The following is a 17,110-nucleotide window of genomic DNA, read 5'->3' as shown; positions in this document are numbered from 1 at the left end:
ATGGAAAAACCCCTCACTGCTTTCACTACGTATCTTGAGAAAAATTCTTTCTTCCCAAGACATTTTATGGAGCACAGGCTGCCCCATAAAGCCATGCTGCATGCTGAATTTAATCACAGAGAGCAGGTATAAAGCACGTGGGCTGCAAACAAGAGGTGAAATCTCACAACTTCAGGTGAACCCCATCGTGCGACAGAGGACAGCTCCCAACTTCATTTATTTTTTTTACTGCAGCAACACCTAAGTCCTGACACATGTTTTTCATTAATTGTATTCGCAGGGGGTTCACACTACAGCTCCAGGGGCAAATAAACCTCGTGTCACAAGGGTGGGCTTCCTCACCTTCACGAGCATCACCTCCTTCACAGGGCATTTGGTGGCCAAAGGCTTCATGTGGGACTGTGGCCTCTTTCTTGGCCATTTCCCTCCCAACTCCAGCATCAGGCTCTCCCTGGGTTCCTAGCAATGGCATCAATCACTTTCTGATTTTCCCAGACCAGTCAGTAGCCCGGGTCTCTGCAATAACCCTACCTTTGTTTTTTAGGATTTTGCTGCTGCTTCAGCTTTTATTTCCCCGCTCCCCCGCCCCCACCCCCCGCCCCCCTTGCTCACAGATGGGACCTCTGCAAAAGGCTTTTTGAGGTGCCTCACGTTCTCCACTGCAGTAGACGTTAAGTATTAGCTCAGATGTGCTGTCCGAGCTCCTTCGATTATCCCAAGCACATTCATCTTGATGCAAAACAAATTAAAGTGTTGTCAACTGTGTGGGGACAGTTTCAGGGGAGGGTGTGTATGTATTGTCATGTACAAAGTTTCCAGTGTCCAGGGCGTGCTTCCTTAGCTGAAATGACTGAGCCGGAGCCCCTTGATCTGCAGTACAGGATCTAACCGTTATGTAACTCTGGAAAAACCTCCTGTGGTTACACAATATCGTTCGGTGTCACCTCCATCTGCAACACAACTGTGCAATCAAAGCTGTATTGCGGGCACCAGCGTATTTGTACACCATACATACCCCTCCCTGCCCGAGTGTGTACAGGTACACACACTGAACACCGCTTGCTTGTTTGGGCAAACAGGGAACAAACCTCTCCTTCCCCCGCAAAGCACAAAGAAATTGAGGTCAGAAGCTGAAGCAGGTTCATGACCACTCTGATTTTGCATTTTAACTGTGTGGCTGCATGCCATTTTACACATAGGACAGGCAACCCAGCCCAGCCCTTGCCCTAAAAGACCAAAACCCCACACGTCCTGTGCCCAGCACGGACCTTCAAAAAGAAGTCTCGAGTTGTCCCTCAGGTCCGTGACTTCCAGGCCAGCTCTGCTTTCCACTCCTGAAGTTTTCCACCTGGGATTCAGAAACCCTGGGTCGTTCCCGTTTACGTCACTTGAAAGAGGAGAGGAGAGGAAAACCTGCTCCTGCCACCCACGTGCGTGCATCGGCCAACCTTTGCACCCAGGGTCAGAAGGGGTGTAGCCACACGAGGTGTTTTGTTCTGTCCAGAGGCGGGATCGACTCGGACACCGCTCTGCAAAAGCGCGTAGGCCTCACCGGGCCTACCCTGGGCGACTCTGCTGCTGGGGCCTTGGGTGGCGGCGGGAACGCGTGGTCTGATATGGTGGGTGTCCTTTACTCCAGTCAGGCTTTGCCTCGCGTTAATTCGTTTAAACTAAAAAGGAGGGGAGGGCTCATTTTGTTACCTCCTCCCACGCTTGCCGTGGACGTGCACATGAGGACGCAAAGCCGTGCGCGGAGCGCAGCTCTGTGTGCCAGGGATGGGCGCTGCCACTGGTGGCTCCCAGAAGGCTCAGGGCTCCAGCACTGGCCATGCAACAGCCCCACTGCAGCCCACAGTTGTGTCTCACCGTAGCCCACGCAGGGGCATCAAGTCCAGTGTTGCTTTTTACCACCACAGACCTCAAGCTGCGGTCAGTAATGGCGGATGCATCTGAAGAGGGGACACTGGCACGTGGCGACTCGACTCCTTACCACGTCCCTCAGAGAAGGGTAATAAAGATAAGAGCTGGTCGCTTTACAAACAGGTAGGCACCAGTCCTCATTGCAGAGCTCTTGCAGCACCTCGGAGGTGAGCAGGCAGCAACAAAAGAAAGCAAAACAGAGCAAACAGATCTTCTTACGGCGGTGAAGTCCTCAGCTCGCACCGAGATCTGGAGGCAGAATTTAGCCTGGAAGATCGGGCTTAAATGAAGTAGGGGATGGTCACACTGCTGGTTGCGCAGTGGTAGAGAAGACAGTAATCCTGAAGTCTCCCGAGTCCCAGCTTTACACGCTTTTTTTCCTAAATTCATGCCAGAAAGCATAAGCTTCTCAAAGATTAAGCAAAGATTTCCATGTTTGTTTAAAGTTTTAAACCGAAAGCTAATCCCCTACAGGGAATCCTACACTGCCATTTCTATTGTTGGTTTTTTTATCCCAGATGCAAAACAATCCCAAACCTGCTCTGCAGATCTGCTGACACAGAGGACATGAAATATGATTTTGTTGGGGCTTTTTTTTTTAAACCCTTATTGATTTTTTTTTCCCTGGGTTCGCGAAGGGTTCAGGAGCGAGAGTGCTGGTCCTTCGGGTATCACTGTCTGGTTTAAGTGCCTCCTCCTGCATTACAGCGTTAGAGGACGGGCTGCAGAAAGCACAGGATGAACAGTTATGCCGGAGGGCTCGCTCATGCCCTGGAGCCCCACCAGCTTCCTGTGAAACATGGTTTTCACCCAGTGTAGTTACAGCAACATGGAGAGGGATGTGTGGAGGTCAGAGCGATATTAAACAAGTGTGGTGCAGTTGGCTTCAGAGGGCAGCAAATTCAGAGTGATTCTACCCTTCTGCAGGTGGTAGAGGGGAGGGACCTACTTCCTTTTCAACCTGCTGTCCCATCTTAGTTTGCAATTGCCTGATTGATCTTCCTGACACCAAGATATTGGACTCCATCCTCAGCATGCAGAGAGGCCACCATGAGAGCCGTAGGCATCCTCTGGGCACCAAGCCCTGCAGGCCAGGGCCAAATATTGGAGATGGTGGAGTAGGGCTCCCACCAACACCAGCTGTTACTCAAACACCAGCATGTGGCTGTTGGTGTCATCCTCTGGAAAAGAGGACAACCACAGGAGCTGAGCTGAAGCATAGGCTTTTATCATCTGCATAGCTGGTTGCCCAATAACCCTGAAAGCTACAGCTGCTGGTGATGCTGCCTGGTTTCAAAGCCACCACCAGGCTCTTGGTCATGACTTTTTCACAAATTTTGTTCTTTGAAACGGTTAGAGAGTGTAAGCTGGAACCACAGAGGGAAAGAGATGAGCGTACTGAAAGAAAAGGTGCTGCACAAAGAGCAGTTCTGGCAAGTTCAACTTAAACAAACACCGTCTGGTAACGTTGCAAGAGAGTGGAAATGGCATCTTACTATGAGAGGTGCTGGACAACAGTGGTTGCACTTGCAGTTGCCTGAACTACAGGTATACACGTGAATGAAAAAAATAAAATCAAGTTGCCTATAAATAAAACAGCATCATGCAGTTCCTGAGGTTGGGAGGGGCTGTCTGGCCCAATCCCTACTCCAGCAGAGCCAGCTTCAAAGCCAGGGTAAGCCTTTGTCTGAGAGTTTTTCACATCTCTGCAGGAGATGGTTTGACCACCATCCCTGTGAAAATGTTTCCTAACATCTAACTGGGATTTCCTTAGTCATAACTTCTGTTTGGTGCCTCTCCTCCTTGCACTGTGCGCTCTCAAGACAACCCTGGCCCTGTGTGTCCTGTCAGGTAGTTGCAGGCAGCAACAGTCTCCTCTCAGCCTTCCCTTTTTCAGGCTGGACGAACCCAGCTCTCCCATCCTCTCCTGGCAAGCCGCCTCCGTCTGATGCTCCCGTGTGCCAATGCTGCTCCTGTACCCGGTTGTACCTACAGCTGGAGGCGGTACACTCAGATGTGGCCCCACAAGCACTGTGTTTTCTTCCAGAGAGGTGGGTAGTTTGTTTAGTTTGGCTACACTCTACCTTCTCTTAAATTAAGAGTTTGCTTTTCCTGTTCAAATATGCTGCTAACGATGGACATATGATACTGAGAAGAATCCTTCAGCTGACTCCATGTGACTGCTCCCATCTTCTTATCTGGTTTCTAATCATCAGATGAAGGTGGCTCTGAAAAACCTGGGAGAAGCAGGACAAATTACCCAGCCTAATTACCTCTGTAACAGAGCTAGGGCAGTCTGGATCAGAAGCCTGCAGTGAGCTGTGGGCGATAGCAGTGGTTGCAGTCTCTGGCTGGAGTCTCAGGATGTCTCTTAAGCCCTTACGTTCCTCTTCACCTTTTCAAAACACAAAACCCCACGCTGGCCCTTAGCTTGGTGTCTGTAAAGCAAGGCACAGCCTGCAGCAGCGATCTCAGGTCAGGCGTTTGTGCCACTCCTCTCTGCCTCCAAATCCACAGAGCCCTGGCAAGGTGAGACAAACAAACTGCTCTTGCACCCGCGTTCCTCGCCCCTCCAGCCGCAGGCATCGCTCCCACACCCATCCTCCCTCTTCTGCAGGATTCAGTCTGTCCTTATGTCTTTGTTTTGGGTTGTTTTCCTCCTGGTAACCAGCTCCCCCTTGGCTCTGGGAGAGGGATGTGGGCTTCAGAACAGCGTGGCACGCGGTCCAGCCTTCCCCACGCGCTTCCTCCAGGGTGGCCTCTGCGCGCTGGGGATACACGGCAACAGCAGCCGGCCGGCGCTGAAGGCTGAGCCAGCTTTTATTCTGATACATAACCAGGTCACGTCAACGTTATTAGACACGACCAGTTCCACGATCTCTGCAGGCAACTACTTCAGGGAGGAGGAAAACCCTTTGGTGCTGCGCTTCATGGCAGAGCCAGTCCTTTGCACGGTCCGTGGCCAAATCCTATCGCACTGGAGATGACGGTGTTTGCCTCCAGGCAGGCAGGCAGGCAAGGACGAGCAGGGCAAGGGTACCATGGCCAGCTTTGCAAAGCCTGCCTTACTCCTCTCCAACCTTCCCCGGGGCTCCCTCCATCCCCCCCTGCCCTTTGCTGGGTGCGGGTTTGAGGCAAGCCCAAGCAGGTGGCCGGTCTCCGGAGCAGGAGCCGGCACACACCGGCACATTTCAGCCTCGGGATGTTTCCCTTTGAATAGCTCGGCAGCAAAGGCTTTCGTCCTGGAGAAAACTGACTTGTCTTCCCACGTCACTGGGGTTTGAACACCGCTGTCTGAAACCTGGCTTTGGCTTTAGGTCCAGTGTTTGAATGGGGTAGAGCTGCCAAGGTGGTCTTCCTCCCTTCAACCCACCCCCCCCTGCCCTCGAGGTCTTCCAGGACAGCCCCGGATATACGGGAGGTCTTATAGCTGAACTGCACCTTGGCAAAGCTGCTTAGTATTCATCCTTTGGGGCCAATTGCTGGCTATCATACAGAGCGAGGGCGATTCAGGAGGAAGAAAAGGCATCTTTTTAAAAAAATTAAGTGTGTTGGGTTGGGTTTTTTTCTCTCCCCTCCAAGGAAGCCTGCGAGGCAGAGTGACAAGATGCATGAAGAGAACATTTATGCAGACTAGCAGCGTGGCCTATTTAAGAGGCAAGTGAAAGAGCGATTATTCCACAGCTCCATTCTGATGGTAACCAAAAATAAAAAATGTCAGGATTGGGCAAAAGGACCACACGCAGGCGAGGAAGCGGCACCGGCGGTGGGGGGGGGGGGGTTACCGGTGGTGGGAGGGGGGTTACGCCGGCAAAGGGACCCTGATTGGGAAGCAAACGAAAGCCGAGGCTCCCGCTCGCAGAATCACCAACCCAGCTCTTGCAGGAGCAGTTGCCAGGAGCAAGAGCATTAAAACCCCTCTGCGAGGCAAACCGGAGGCAGAACAGAAAGGAAGCCAATCGCTATTGTTCTCCTTCCCCCGTTCAGAGAGGCTGCGCTCAGCCAGGTCCAACTCTGGCCTCTATTTCTGGCCAACCAACTCGCCCAACTTATGCCACATCTCCCATGGCAGAGCTGCTGGCGTATTCTATAGGCAAAACCCCAGAGCCTTTCAGAAGGGTTGGCAGCCACCCCCATGGTTTGCACAGAGAGAGCAGTTTTGCCTACAGAGCAGCCATGTTCTTGGTTTTTTCTTCTGTCACTTTAAGGAGCTTTTCTTATTTCAGGTTTCAGAGAGGAGTGGGGACTAAGCTGGGGGACAGAATGCCAGATTCAGCACCCACGGTGCAGCCAGAGTGGGTGCACTGACCCTCTCTCAGCAGCTGTGCCGACACACACAGCAGCAAGGGAGAAAAATCGATGTGATGGCTTTAAGTCAGGGAGTTAAGTCATTTTGGTTTTTGAAGCATCTACCTCAGGGGGCTCTCCATCCCCACTTACTCCCTCCCCTTCCCACAATGGTGTCCTGCAACGCGACCAATTTGCCTGCTCCTGTGCTTCTAAAAGGGCCGTTCATAAAGACTGACCAGCTCTTGTGGACTCACGGGCCTTCAAAAGCAGAGTCACAAGGTACTCTGCTCAACAGCTCCCCAAACAGCTTAAAGAGTGCTCTCCCAAAGACCAGTGTAGCAACCCTGCTGTCTTTCATTCTCATTACCCTGGAAAACTTAAACTCAGCCATTTCATGATCTCTACGGCCAAAACAGCCACCCACTGTCACATCTCCCAGCCAGCCTAGGAGGGCACCTTTCCTACCTGGTTCACAGTACCTGTGAGAAGTCGTCATCTCCTACAGACCTCAAAAATTCCCAATTCCTGCTCATCACAGCAGTGTGGTAATCCCAATTAATGCCTAGGGAGTTGAAATGTCCCATGAGGACAAGGGCTACTGATCCAGAAATTTCTCCTAGCTGCCTATAGAATAACTCATCTGTGCTTTGCTTGTTTTTCCTCTGAAAGACGGGACTCACCCTCTCTCAAACTTGCATCTGACATCTAACTCACTTGCTCTCATCCCCCCCTCTCTTTCCCTGACTCCCTCCCGCCCCCCAACTACATCAAGGATGCAGGGATGTACCTACACAGGTCCCAACCCAAGCAAGATTCCCAGGGATGGCACAGGCAAGTGCTCAAGAGGCAGCACAGGGAACCCATGGTGCACAGCAGGGCAGAGGGGCAGCTGTGTGTGGCCAAGTGGCATCACACACCCCATCCCACCGTCAGGGAACCGGCCTGAGTTAGGAGCAGGGATGTAGCCGGGAGCTCCTAACGTCACCCTCCTCAGTCACCCTCATTTCTCCCAAAGCCAACACCTGCTGCAGGCAACGTGATTTATGCCTTTAGCTTCACACCTCTGCTTGCAATTGGGACAAAAGCATCTCTGTGTCTCACAGAGGGGTGGGATTATTTACAGAGAGAATTCTTAGGTGGATCAGGTGACTGAATTTTTAGGGCCCTTCCACATACTGTAGCTACATCCTCAAGGCTTAAAAAGAGAAGGAGAGAAGTCCCACACCACGAACATCCCCACAGCTGGATGGATGTTGGCAGGATGCAGTTCAGGGCCGCTTTGCCCCCGAGCAGGACAGAGAGTGAGGCACGTGGCTGCGTGCACCCTCCTCACAGGGGACATGGCACCTTCAGCATGAAGGAAAGAGCAAGAGAAGCAGGACGGGGGCGCACAGCACCGGAGGGAGAGAGGAATCCCTTCGGAAGCACCGGGGGATCAGTGAGCCTGGCAGTCGGGGGAAATTGATAAGAACTGGTATCAACTGGTGATCGTTCATTTTGGCCATTGCTCCCACTGCAAGGGGCATGCAGCAAGGGCCGCCATCAGCCCCCTCACCGGTCACACACAGCTACTTGTGCCAGCAACACAGGGACAGAAAATAAGGCTGGAGACACACGAGACCTGTCTGGAGAGGCAGCTGGAGGCCCACTGGGGCATTACAAGGGTTCCTAAATGATGCCTGACATCGATGCGTGGGCTCCTGAATTGACCCCCCCTGTCTACACCAATAACAAACACAGCATTGGGTGGGATAGGAGAAGAGGGCAGCTTATGAAAGGGATGGTCATGATAAAACTAGAAGGAGGGTGTCCCACAGATCTTGTTTTCCATGCTTGCCAAGGGCTCTCGGAGCACACAGCAGTGGGGATGGGAGGCCACCAGGTGAAGCATAGTCCTGGGGAACAGCTGAGACCTGTGGGACTTGCATCACTGGCTGTGCCAGGGCAGGAAATGGAGACATATTCCCACCTCCCAGCTGTTTCCCAGGAGCTGCTGAGACCCGTGGTGGAGGCTGCAGGAGGATCAGGAGCCAAAACCACTCAGCACCTCGTGAGGGGAGGGACGGAGTGAACTGCACTGCTTAGCTTGCTGTTCCTCTGCATACACGGGCCTGAGAGGTCTTACTGATGCTCGTGAGGACGTGACGTTTTAGAGTGAAGGAGAAGCATTCTCAGCCTGTCCTCAAAAAGCAAGCTGCTGGCTTCTTTTGGTTTTAATGGAAGAGAGAAGGCTGTGAAGGGAAGAGAGACTCATCCTCTCCGCATTGATGGTGGCTTCGGAGGTCCTTTGCCCCCAGCAGATGTCCCAAATACCTCAGGGGAGGAGAAACATCTGGTTTCCAGGCAGAGCAATCAGGACAAGGGTGCCACAGAGCCACCAAGGTCTGCCTGTTGTGCCAGGTAGGATTTCCACCTCCTCTTGCATGTGAGCTCCCATGGGCTGCATCTCAGCCCAGTTCAGCTCTGGTCCCACCGTGTGACATGCGAGTCTAGAGGCCGATCACCCTCCTGCCACCCACAAAGCTCCAGTGGCCATCAAAGTGATGACCTCATCTGCGCTTGATTTTCTGCTTAAATCCCACTGCAGACAGAAGCCAGACCTACGCTCCTGTCCGGCATCCTGTGCCCCGGTCACAGGTGGGCCTTGTCTCCTGCTGAGCTGATGCTCACCATGCATGAGAAGACGAGGCCAATCTGCCTGATGCTCAGAAGAAAATGAATCTGGGGAGCGAGCTTGGCCCCCATTACATTTGCTGAACTTTCAGAGCTCTTTGAGCCAAAGCATGACATCATCCTAATGTAACACAGTGCTAAATTAAACAACACGGAATAAAAGCCTATAAACAAAGGAAAAGATAGCTCTGAGAAATCACAGCCACTGAAAACCAAACACACAGGACAGACCAAGGTCTTTGTGGACACACCAGGGCAGACAAACAGCAGAACACAGCATTCCCAAGGGGATAGAATGGAGGGAAGTCACAGGAAAAAGGCATTACCGGAGCAGATGAAGTACTGTCCAACACACCCAGTTGCAGACCTGGAAGCAGGGATTTTGTGACCAACCCTGTTACCTCACTGGAAGCAAACAGGTACATGGAAAAACATGGAAGGTGGTAGCACAGTAGGGTTCAGAGGCCAACAACGAGAAGAGAGGAGACTCAAGAGAGGCAGCACTATGGAAAATGAGAGGAAGGGATGAACGACCTTGTCTTTCATCTGGATAATTGTGTCCAGCTGAGCCCCATTTTCTCATCCACAGCACTAGCCACATGCCCCACCTGTGAGAGCCCATCTGAGGCTGCTCTGCTCTTAAAAGGTAAAACAAAGAGCAGGCAAAGCTGTAGACTGGGAAGCAGCAGCTTGTAGGGTAGAGACATCTCTGGCAGTGCAACAACTCTCCCTCAAAAAGCATTTGAATTCACATTTGCAAGGCAGGATTATTGCTGTTCTTTGTCTCAGGGAGGGGAAAGTGACATTTTAGACCTTGGGTGCTGACAAACGAGTTCTTATCTGTACCTAAGGGATATGGATTTTGCTCTCTGATAAGGCAGTGGTGATCTGGAGTGAAATCTGCCCTCTTCCACCTGTCCCTGCTGCCTCAGGCACGGCCCTTAATACCTTATTTTAATAGGTCTCAAGCGAGCAGTGAGATCCATAACCACACGGTTTAACGGCTTCCGCGCTGCCGCAAAAACACCACCTAAAGCTGTGGCTGCACAGCCCTGTTCCCTTCACTGGAGGGATGCAGCCAAGTCAGTCAGCACCACATGGCTTTGGCTTTCCATTTGTTGCATTGCAGAAGTTAGCCCAAGGGTTCCTGGGGCTGAATTTGAACCTGGACCAGCCTTAAATAAACCACCTTGAGTGACTCTAATAGCTCCATTTCAGTCTGACCCCTTCTATCCCTTCTTTCCATCCTTTCCTCAGCTGCACTTTGGTCTTTAGTTTTCCTGCAGTTATCAAACAGTTACAATGGTGTCTTCTCCAAACAGGATGATCTCCACCTCTCTTTATTCACACCCACTGTCCTTTAGCCCATAGATGGCATAGCACCAGTAAGAAGGAGATGATTACCTACCTGGAAAGGGACTTTTCAGAAGTGGGAATGGGGGAATGAAGAGGCGAGCCTTGTGAGACTGTGCTCACCAGGGAGCTGCAGGAGAGCAAGCTGGTGGTGAAGACCAGCCCTGGCTACCCTGCATCCCCCCAGCAGAGCCAGCAGCTGGGCACAGGTCCATCAACAGCCCCAGGCCAGGTGCAGTGGTGGGGCAGGTCCACCCAAACAGCCTGAACAGGAGCAGCAGGAGAAGGGGACACACTGAGACCCACCCAGGAAGACCCAGCCACTTAACTGGGATGAGGTGCACAGGCAGCATCGCCCCAGCAGGCACCTGGCTGAGCTAAACTGGGGCTGCTGGGCCTGGGGCAGGGTGGATGGAGGTCCCAGGAGAGGCCAGGAAGGCTTGTTTAAGGCCTGTTAGTGCTCCCGAGGCCCCAGCGATGCCAGCTGTTCATTTTTTGCATTAGCTTTGGCACGTTCTTCCCCTCGTCCTTTATGGAACGAGCACCCCGCTGGCGCTCTGCGCGGCGGGGCGGCGACGCGCGGCGACGCAGGGGGCTGCGGTGGCTCCCCCGCCATCGCTCCCTCTCCTGCCTTTAACCTCTCACGTTTCCTCCTATCAAAGGCACAGCCAGCTGTAAAAATAACACCCTGGCACGGGTGAGAGTGTTCCGGCGCGATACGCAAACACCTACAGCAGAGCAGAGCAGAGCGCTGCCGTGCGCAGCTCCAGAGAAGCAAAACTAATTTAATTGAGTTTTATTAAAGAGCTGAGGGCGCTTCCCAGCTTTCAAGTGGCAACAGGAGGAGCCTGGCATGGCCCTGCATCAGAGCCAGAGACGGGAAGAGCTCGCCGACCAAAGGGAAGCCAGCATATGGAATACGTTACCCACGTTCCTCATGGAAGTGAGGAGCTCTCGAGAGTTCAGAAGGAAACTAGATACATTTCCAAACAAAGAAACACTGAAAAACTGGGGGTGAGTGACACCCAGCACGGCAGGGAGGGGAGAGGGCTTGCACAGCCTTCCCCCTGCCCGTGTGAGCCTGAGGTTGTTTGAATATGGAAGTGGTCTGAAACTGCTTAAAGATCTGCACCGAGGAGCTGAAAGATGAAACTTTAGGGCATCAATCAAGAAGGTCTTTTTGGGGGTGGAGGGGGGGGGAGTAAAGTCCCAAATAACTGTCTAAACTCTCTAGATGCTCACAGTCTGGCTATATACACCACTGGTACCATGGGGCTGGCTTGACCTGTCCCAACCCTCGCTGCACTTATGAGAAACTACCAGTTAGGAAGGTCTCAGCTTTTAAAATTGAACAAAAATTGAATGAAAAAACACCAACAATTGAAATTTGGACACCACCACTGATCAGTACCGGTCCTGCTGTGGCTCCAGATCCTGGCACTCACTCCTGTGCCTTTGTGTGCAGGGCCTTGTACACCCCCACACCAAAACCTGCTTTCAGACAGGCTGCCGCGGTGCGTTCAGCTGCCACGGAGCAAGAGGTGGCAGCCCCCTGCTCAAGGGCATCTGAGGTGCTCAGGGAAGAGCAGGGGGGTTGGGGCAGGTTGGCAGCTAAATGCAGGGGGACATATAACCTGTGAGGCGTGGGGCAGTCACTGCTGAAGTGAACTCATCTTCCAATGGCTGAAGGCCTCCTGCTTTTGTGGCCTTCACCAGAAAGGCTGGGGCTGCCGGTGCAAATGAAAGCAGAGGTCACCCAAGTGCCTGAAAAATGTTCCGAAATTGAACGTTGGCATCCTCTTTCTTCAAAATCCTGTGCCAGGGTTGGGCAGCAGTCCCTTTGTCTATAGCCTGAAGGCAGAAAGTGCCAATCTGGAGGTAGTTGCCCCACTTCTGCCAACCCCCCAGGTCTGTGCTATGAGGCGGAGAAGCACAGCAGTTCCGGTTGTCCCATGGAGGCACCGGCACTGGGAACCCACTGGCAAACAAAAAGCCTGGCAGCATCCACTTCCATGATCAGGAACAAAGTGTAGGTAAGTGCTCTAGCAACCTGGCTTGGCGGGTCCCGCTTGGATGAAGCGACAGCTGTGTCACCTCTCTGGGTAGCTGCTCTCTCTGGCGGCGCTGGAGGCGTGACAGCATTTGGGCATCACAGTTTACTTGTAGAGTGGCCAAGCACATTTTGTTTTTCCCCTGTCTAATTCTAAATTAACATCCCATTCTTTGCCTCCTCTGCCTGAGAACCTGGTGGAAATAAGATATCCTTCCTCAGAAAGGAAGGAAAACCATGGTGGTTTCAAAGTGCAATGCTAAGACCCATGTAGCTGCCCTGGCAATGGCTGGTACCGGCACAGGCCCACGGGGAAACAGTCACCCCCTTGCTCAGGCTATTTTATTTTGGTTTAGCAATTTTTTTGGTATTGCTGTTTGGGAGTTCACATGCTGTGGATGAAAGGATTCTGAATGGCGCTCCATCACGGGTATGGTGGCTGCATGTGTGTAAAAGGGACTTTAAAAGGCCCATGGGGGCAAAATCAAGGGGGGCGAACGACACCAAATAAATGAAAATGCAAACCAAATCAAAGGGAGGCAACACTCCAAAGGGTGCATGAGCCAGCTGACATCTCTGTGTCGCTGTAAGAATGATGAACTCTGTAAGATTACAAGTGTATTGTGATAGCCTGGTCAAATCCCACAGAAAGGAGCCTTACGGAGGTTGTGGGAAGCGCCCGTCTCTTCTGTTACGTGCCCGATCCAGCCAGCTGTGCTGTGGTGAAATGCAGAGTCCAGCTGGGGTTGTACCACATGGATGCAGTTGCCTTTTGCCGTTCAGAGCTGAGAAATAGATCTGAGCTGCTGTAAGAAGTTAAGAGATGTGTGAAACTACCTCCCCTCAAATGCACCCTGATGCCTGGTGGCATTTTCCTTGGTCTGGTTGTTGCTCTCCCCTCCCCTTGCACTTTATTGATCCTTTCAGTCCAGGTTTTTCTTTCATATGTTGACAAGGGGCCAGGATTTCCTGGACCACACACTCTGTCTGAAATTCCTAGAAGTCCCTGTCAAGACACACTTCGGAGCAGATCTGGTCTTTAAGGAGCAATTAAAGGCAGCCCCGGGATGTTTTCACACAGAAGCCTTGCCACTGCTGAGCTGTGCACTCTTTCACTGGCGTGTCTGCATAGCCTGTGCAAGAAAAGCTTTCAAAAGAAGGAAAGGAGCAGTTTGATGGCAACATGCTTAATTGTGTCTGATACACTGAGGACTCTACCTCAACCTGCCATCAGTTTCCACACTTAGTTTCAGTCAAAACAAGAGAAAACAAAGAAACAAGAAAAAAATCTGAAGCAGTTGGAAACACTGTGGTTTAACTTTCAAACCACAAGTGGTGTAAAATAAGACTCCTATAATGTAAGCATAATATTTTATTATGTAATGGCTCTGTAATTAATTTTTTAAAATATTTTATTTTGCTGGTCCCTAACCAGTACTTCAAAACCCAAAGTAGATGGCAAATATATTTCTGAAGCAGCCATCCCCATCGTTCATCAGCCACGCCAATCAGCATTGTAGGAGTTCATTCTTAATTTTATATTGGGGCCCAACATCCTCCCTCTCTGGAAAAAATTGTAGGTGTAAAGTCAACAAAAATGGCCATTTTAGATCAAAGAGGGAAGGAGTCAAACAAAGACACTAATGGTTATGATAAAAGCTATTCTAGCCTTTTACCAGCTTCAACATTTTATTCCAGCCTGTGCTTTGGTACATCGCTTTATTGAGACATTCAGACAGCAGTGACCCCTTATAGAATCATAGAAGGCTTTGGGTTGGAAGGGACCTCAAAGATCATCTCGTTCTAATCCCCCTGCCACGGGCAGGGACACCCTCACCATACCAGGTTGCCCAAAGCCCTGTCTAACCTGGCCTTAAAAGCCTCCAGGGATGGGGCTTCCACAGCCTCTCTGGGGAGCCTGTGCCAGGGCCTCATCACCTTCATAGTAAAGAATTTCTTCCTAACATCTAACCTAAACCTGCCCTCTTTCGGCTTGAAGCCACTGCCCCTGTTCTATCACTACACTCCCTGGTGAACAGTCCCTCTCCCACTTTCCTGTAGGGCCCCTTTAAGTATTGGTAGGCCAGAATTATCTCTCCTCAGATCCTTCTCCTCTCCAGGATAAACAAGCCCAACTCTTGCAACCTGTCTTCATAGGAGTGGTGCTCCATCCCTTTGACCATCTTCATGTCCCTCCTCTGGACCCACTCCATGCTAGTCAGCATGTATCAATCTTAAAAATAACGGGTTTATGTCCCATCTCTTGGGAAACATGTTCCTGAGACACAGCAGAGAAGTATCTGGTCTGATGTTAAATACCTACTGCATACCTTCAGACTAAGTAGAAAGAAATAAGAGAAATTATCCTGAAAGACGACCAGACTCCCTCATGAAATACCCTAATTTGCAATAACAAGCTGTAAGGACTTCAGAAAGTGTTTCTCACTGTATGACTGCAAATACCTAGGACCATTTCTGATGCTCAGTGGTTCTTAAGACAGGGCTTTCACGTTTAGCAGCAGTTCTCTGGGCCTTCACCACAAGACCTGGGCTATTTTAGCTCCAGGCAGTTAATAGTTCAGACAGACATTCAGAGTGGCTGGTTTTTTGTTGTGTTTTGGGGGGGGGGGGGGGGGGGGGGTGTTGTTTGGAAAGACACCAGTTAGCACACTCTTCCCGTCAGAAAATACAAAAACATGAGAAAACCCTACAGAAACTAACATGACAAAGTCAGAGAAGCTCTGACGGTACTTGGATGTTGAGAAGGAATCAGAGCATCTCACAGGGTGCCGTGGGCTCCATCGGCAGAGCCATGCTGCCACCTATTGTGCAGAGAGGTCGGAGACTCATTTCATCTCGCTAGCGGCACGTTGGCAGGAACTGCCGCTTGGATTCCTCTTTTGTTTTCTTTTCCTTTTTTAAATTACCGCTACTTTCTTCCCAGGTATCTGCTACTGGTCGTTGCCGGAGCCGGGATGCAGGCACAGGTGGACTTTTGGCCTGTCCAAACACAGCTGTTGGGACGTTTTGATCTCTGATCTACTCCAACGTAGAGAACTGGACACTCTACAGCTGCTAGCCCAAAGGCTGGGTGAAAACTAGAGCCGTTTTTCAGTACCCTGGGGTGAGAGGCAGGGTGTTCTCCCTGCAACAATGCCTTGAGATGCACATTTCCCTCCTTCCTCCTCAATGGAGCACGGGGCTGTGAACATAACTGAGGCAGCACTCGAGCCCTACTGTAACCTCAGGACACCTCCTCTTCCTCACAAGCACAAGTGCAGTCCATGTACCCTTTGTGGGTATTGTGCCCGACTCTGGCAGCCACAGTTACCATGGCAGGAAGCCCTGAGCAGGAAGCATTGCTGCCCAAAGCTGCTTTTTTGTGTGGGCAGAATTGAGGCAGCTGTACTTCAGGAGAGCGGCTGTGGGAGGCCCAGGTCAGCACAGCTCTGGAGGCAGCCACGAGCAAACCCCAAACAGGCTGCAACCTCACTCCCATCTCCCCACAGCTAGAGCAGCTCAGCACTTGTCAGTGAACCTTTCTGCACCTTTGACTTCCCACCTACCCTGGCACGACACCTGTGGCCTCTGTTCCTTCAGGAGTATCAATTAAATTGAGATCTGGACATTCCTAAGGTCGCTTAGCTGGCGGAACGAGGCCACCCACTCACCCACAAGCAAGCAGCACACGTCCTTGCACTCCCCTCTGCTCTCACCTCTCCGACCCTGTCCGTGCCCACCCCATCACTCCCTTGTTCTTCCAGCTGTAGCAGCCAGACTATTTGCACAAACAGGTGGTTTCCACCTGCAGCAGCGCTGCGGCGGGCAGTGCAAGCCAGGAGCTGTGTGGTACTCTGGTCACTCCCGGGCAGCCCTGACTCCAGGCAAGGAGGAGGTTTCCCATCCATCCTTAGGGCATCCAGCTGTTCCCAGGCCACTCAGTGGGAAACGGTCTTCCTCGAGCTGCTGGTGTAGTTGAACGGGACAGCCCAGACACTAGTGGTGTAGCCAAAGAGGAGGGCTAGGTACGAGCACTGCTAGGTAAGAGCACTGCTAGACCTCCACCAAAACAAGCCTCAGAAGAATGAGGTGTTTTATACCATTTGCTGACCAGAGGGTATGGGGTTTGGCTTTCCATTCTTGAGTTGACACACGTTTTTGAGTTGGTTTGGAGTGTGTCCAGAGGAGGACACAAAAAATAATCAAAGGGCTGGAGCACCTCTCCCATGAAGACAGGCTGAGAGAGCTGGGCTTGTTCAGCTTGAAGAGGAGGCTCCTGGGGGACCTTAAGCAGCCTTCCAGTACCTGAAAGGTGCCTATAAGAAAGCTGGGGAATAACTGCTCACTAGAGCATGTAACAATAGGTTGAGGGGTAATGGTTTTAAACTAGAAAAGGGGAGATTTAGGTTGGATATTAGGAAAAAGTTCTTTAATAGGAAGGTGGTAGATCTGATGAGGCTCTGAGCAATCTGATCTAGTTAAAAGCATCCCAGCTTACTGTGGGGGGGAGGGAGCGTGGGTGGAATTAGATGACCTTTAAAGGTCCCTTCCAACCTCAGGCATTCTATGATTCTTCACCCAACCATCATCTACTAAAGTCTGGGCTGCTTGCAGCACAGAGGCAAATGAGTGTCAGCAACTCAAGTAGCACAGCAGCATTTTCAGGGCAATAGGGCAATTCACAAATCCCTCAGACAGGTGGATGTGCTCCCTTGCGTCCAGGGAGGGGGCACGAGGCATTTGCAGAAACACACTTGCCTGCACAACCTCTGGGTTCAATGCCACCCCCCTCCCCATCACAGAGCTACCTGAAGACAAGAGGTT

This window comes from Gallinula chloropus (assembly GCF_964237585.1).
Source record: "Gallinula chloropus genome assembly, chromosome: 2".
Classification (NCBI taxonomy): Eukaryota; Metazoa; Chordata; class Aves; order Gruiformes; family Rallidae; genus Gallinula; species Gallinula chloropus.
Note: the sequence above shows the minus strand (reverse complement) of the source record.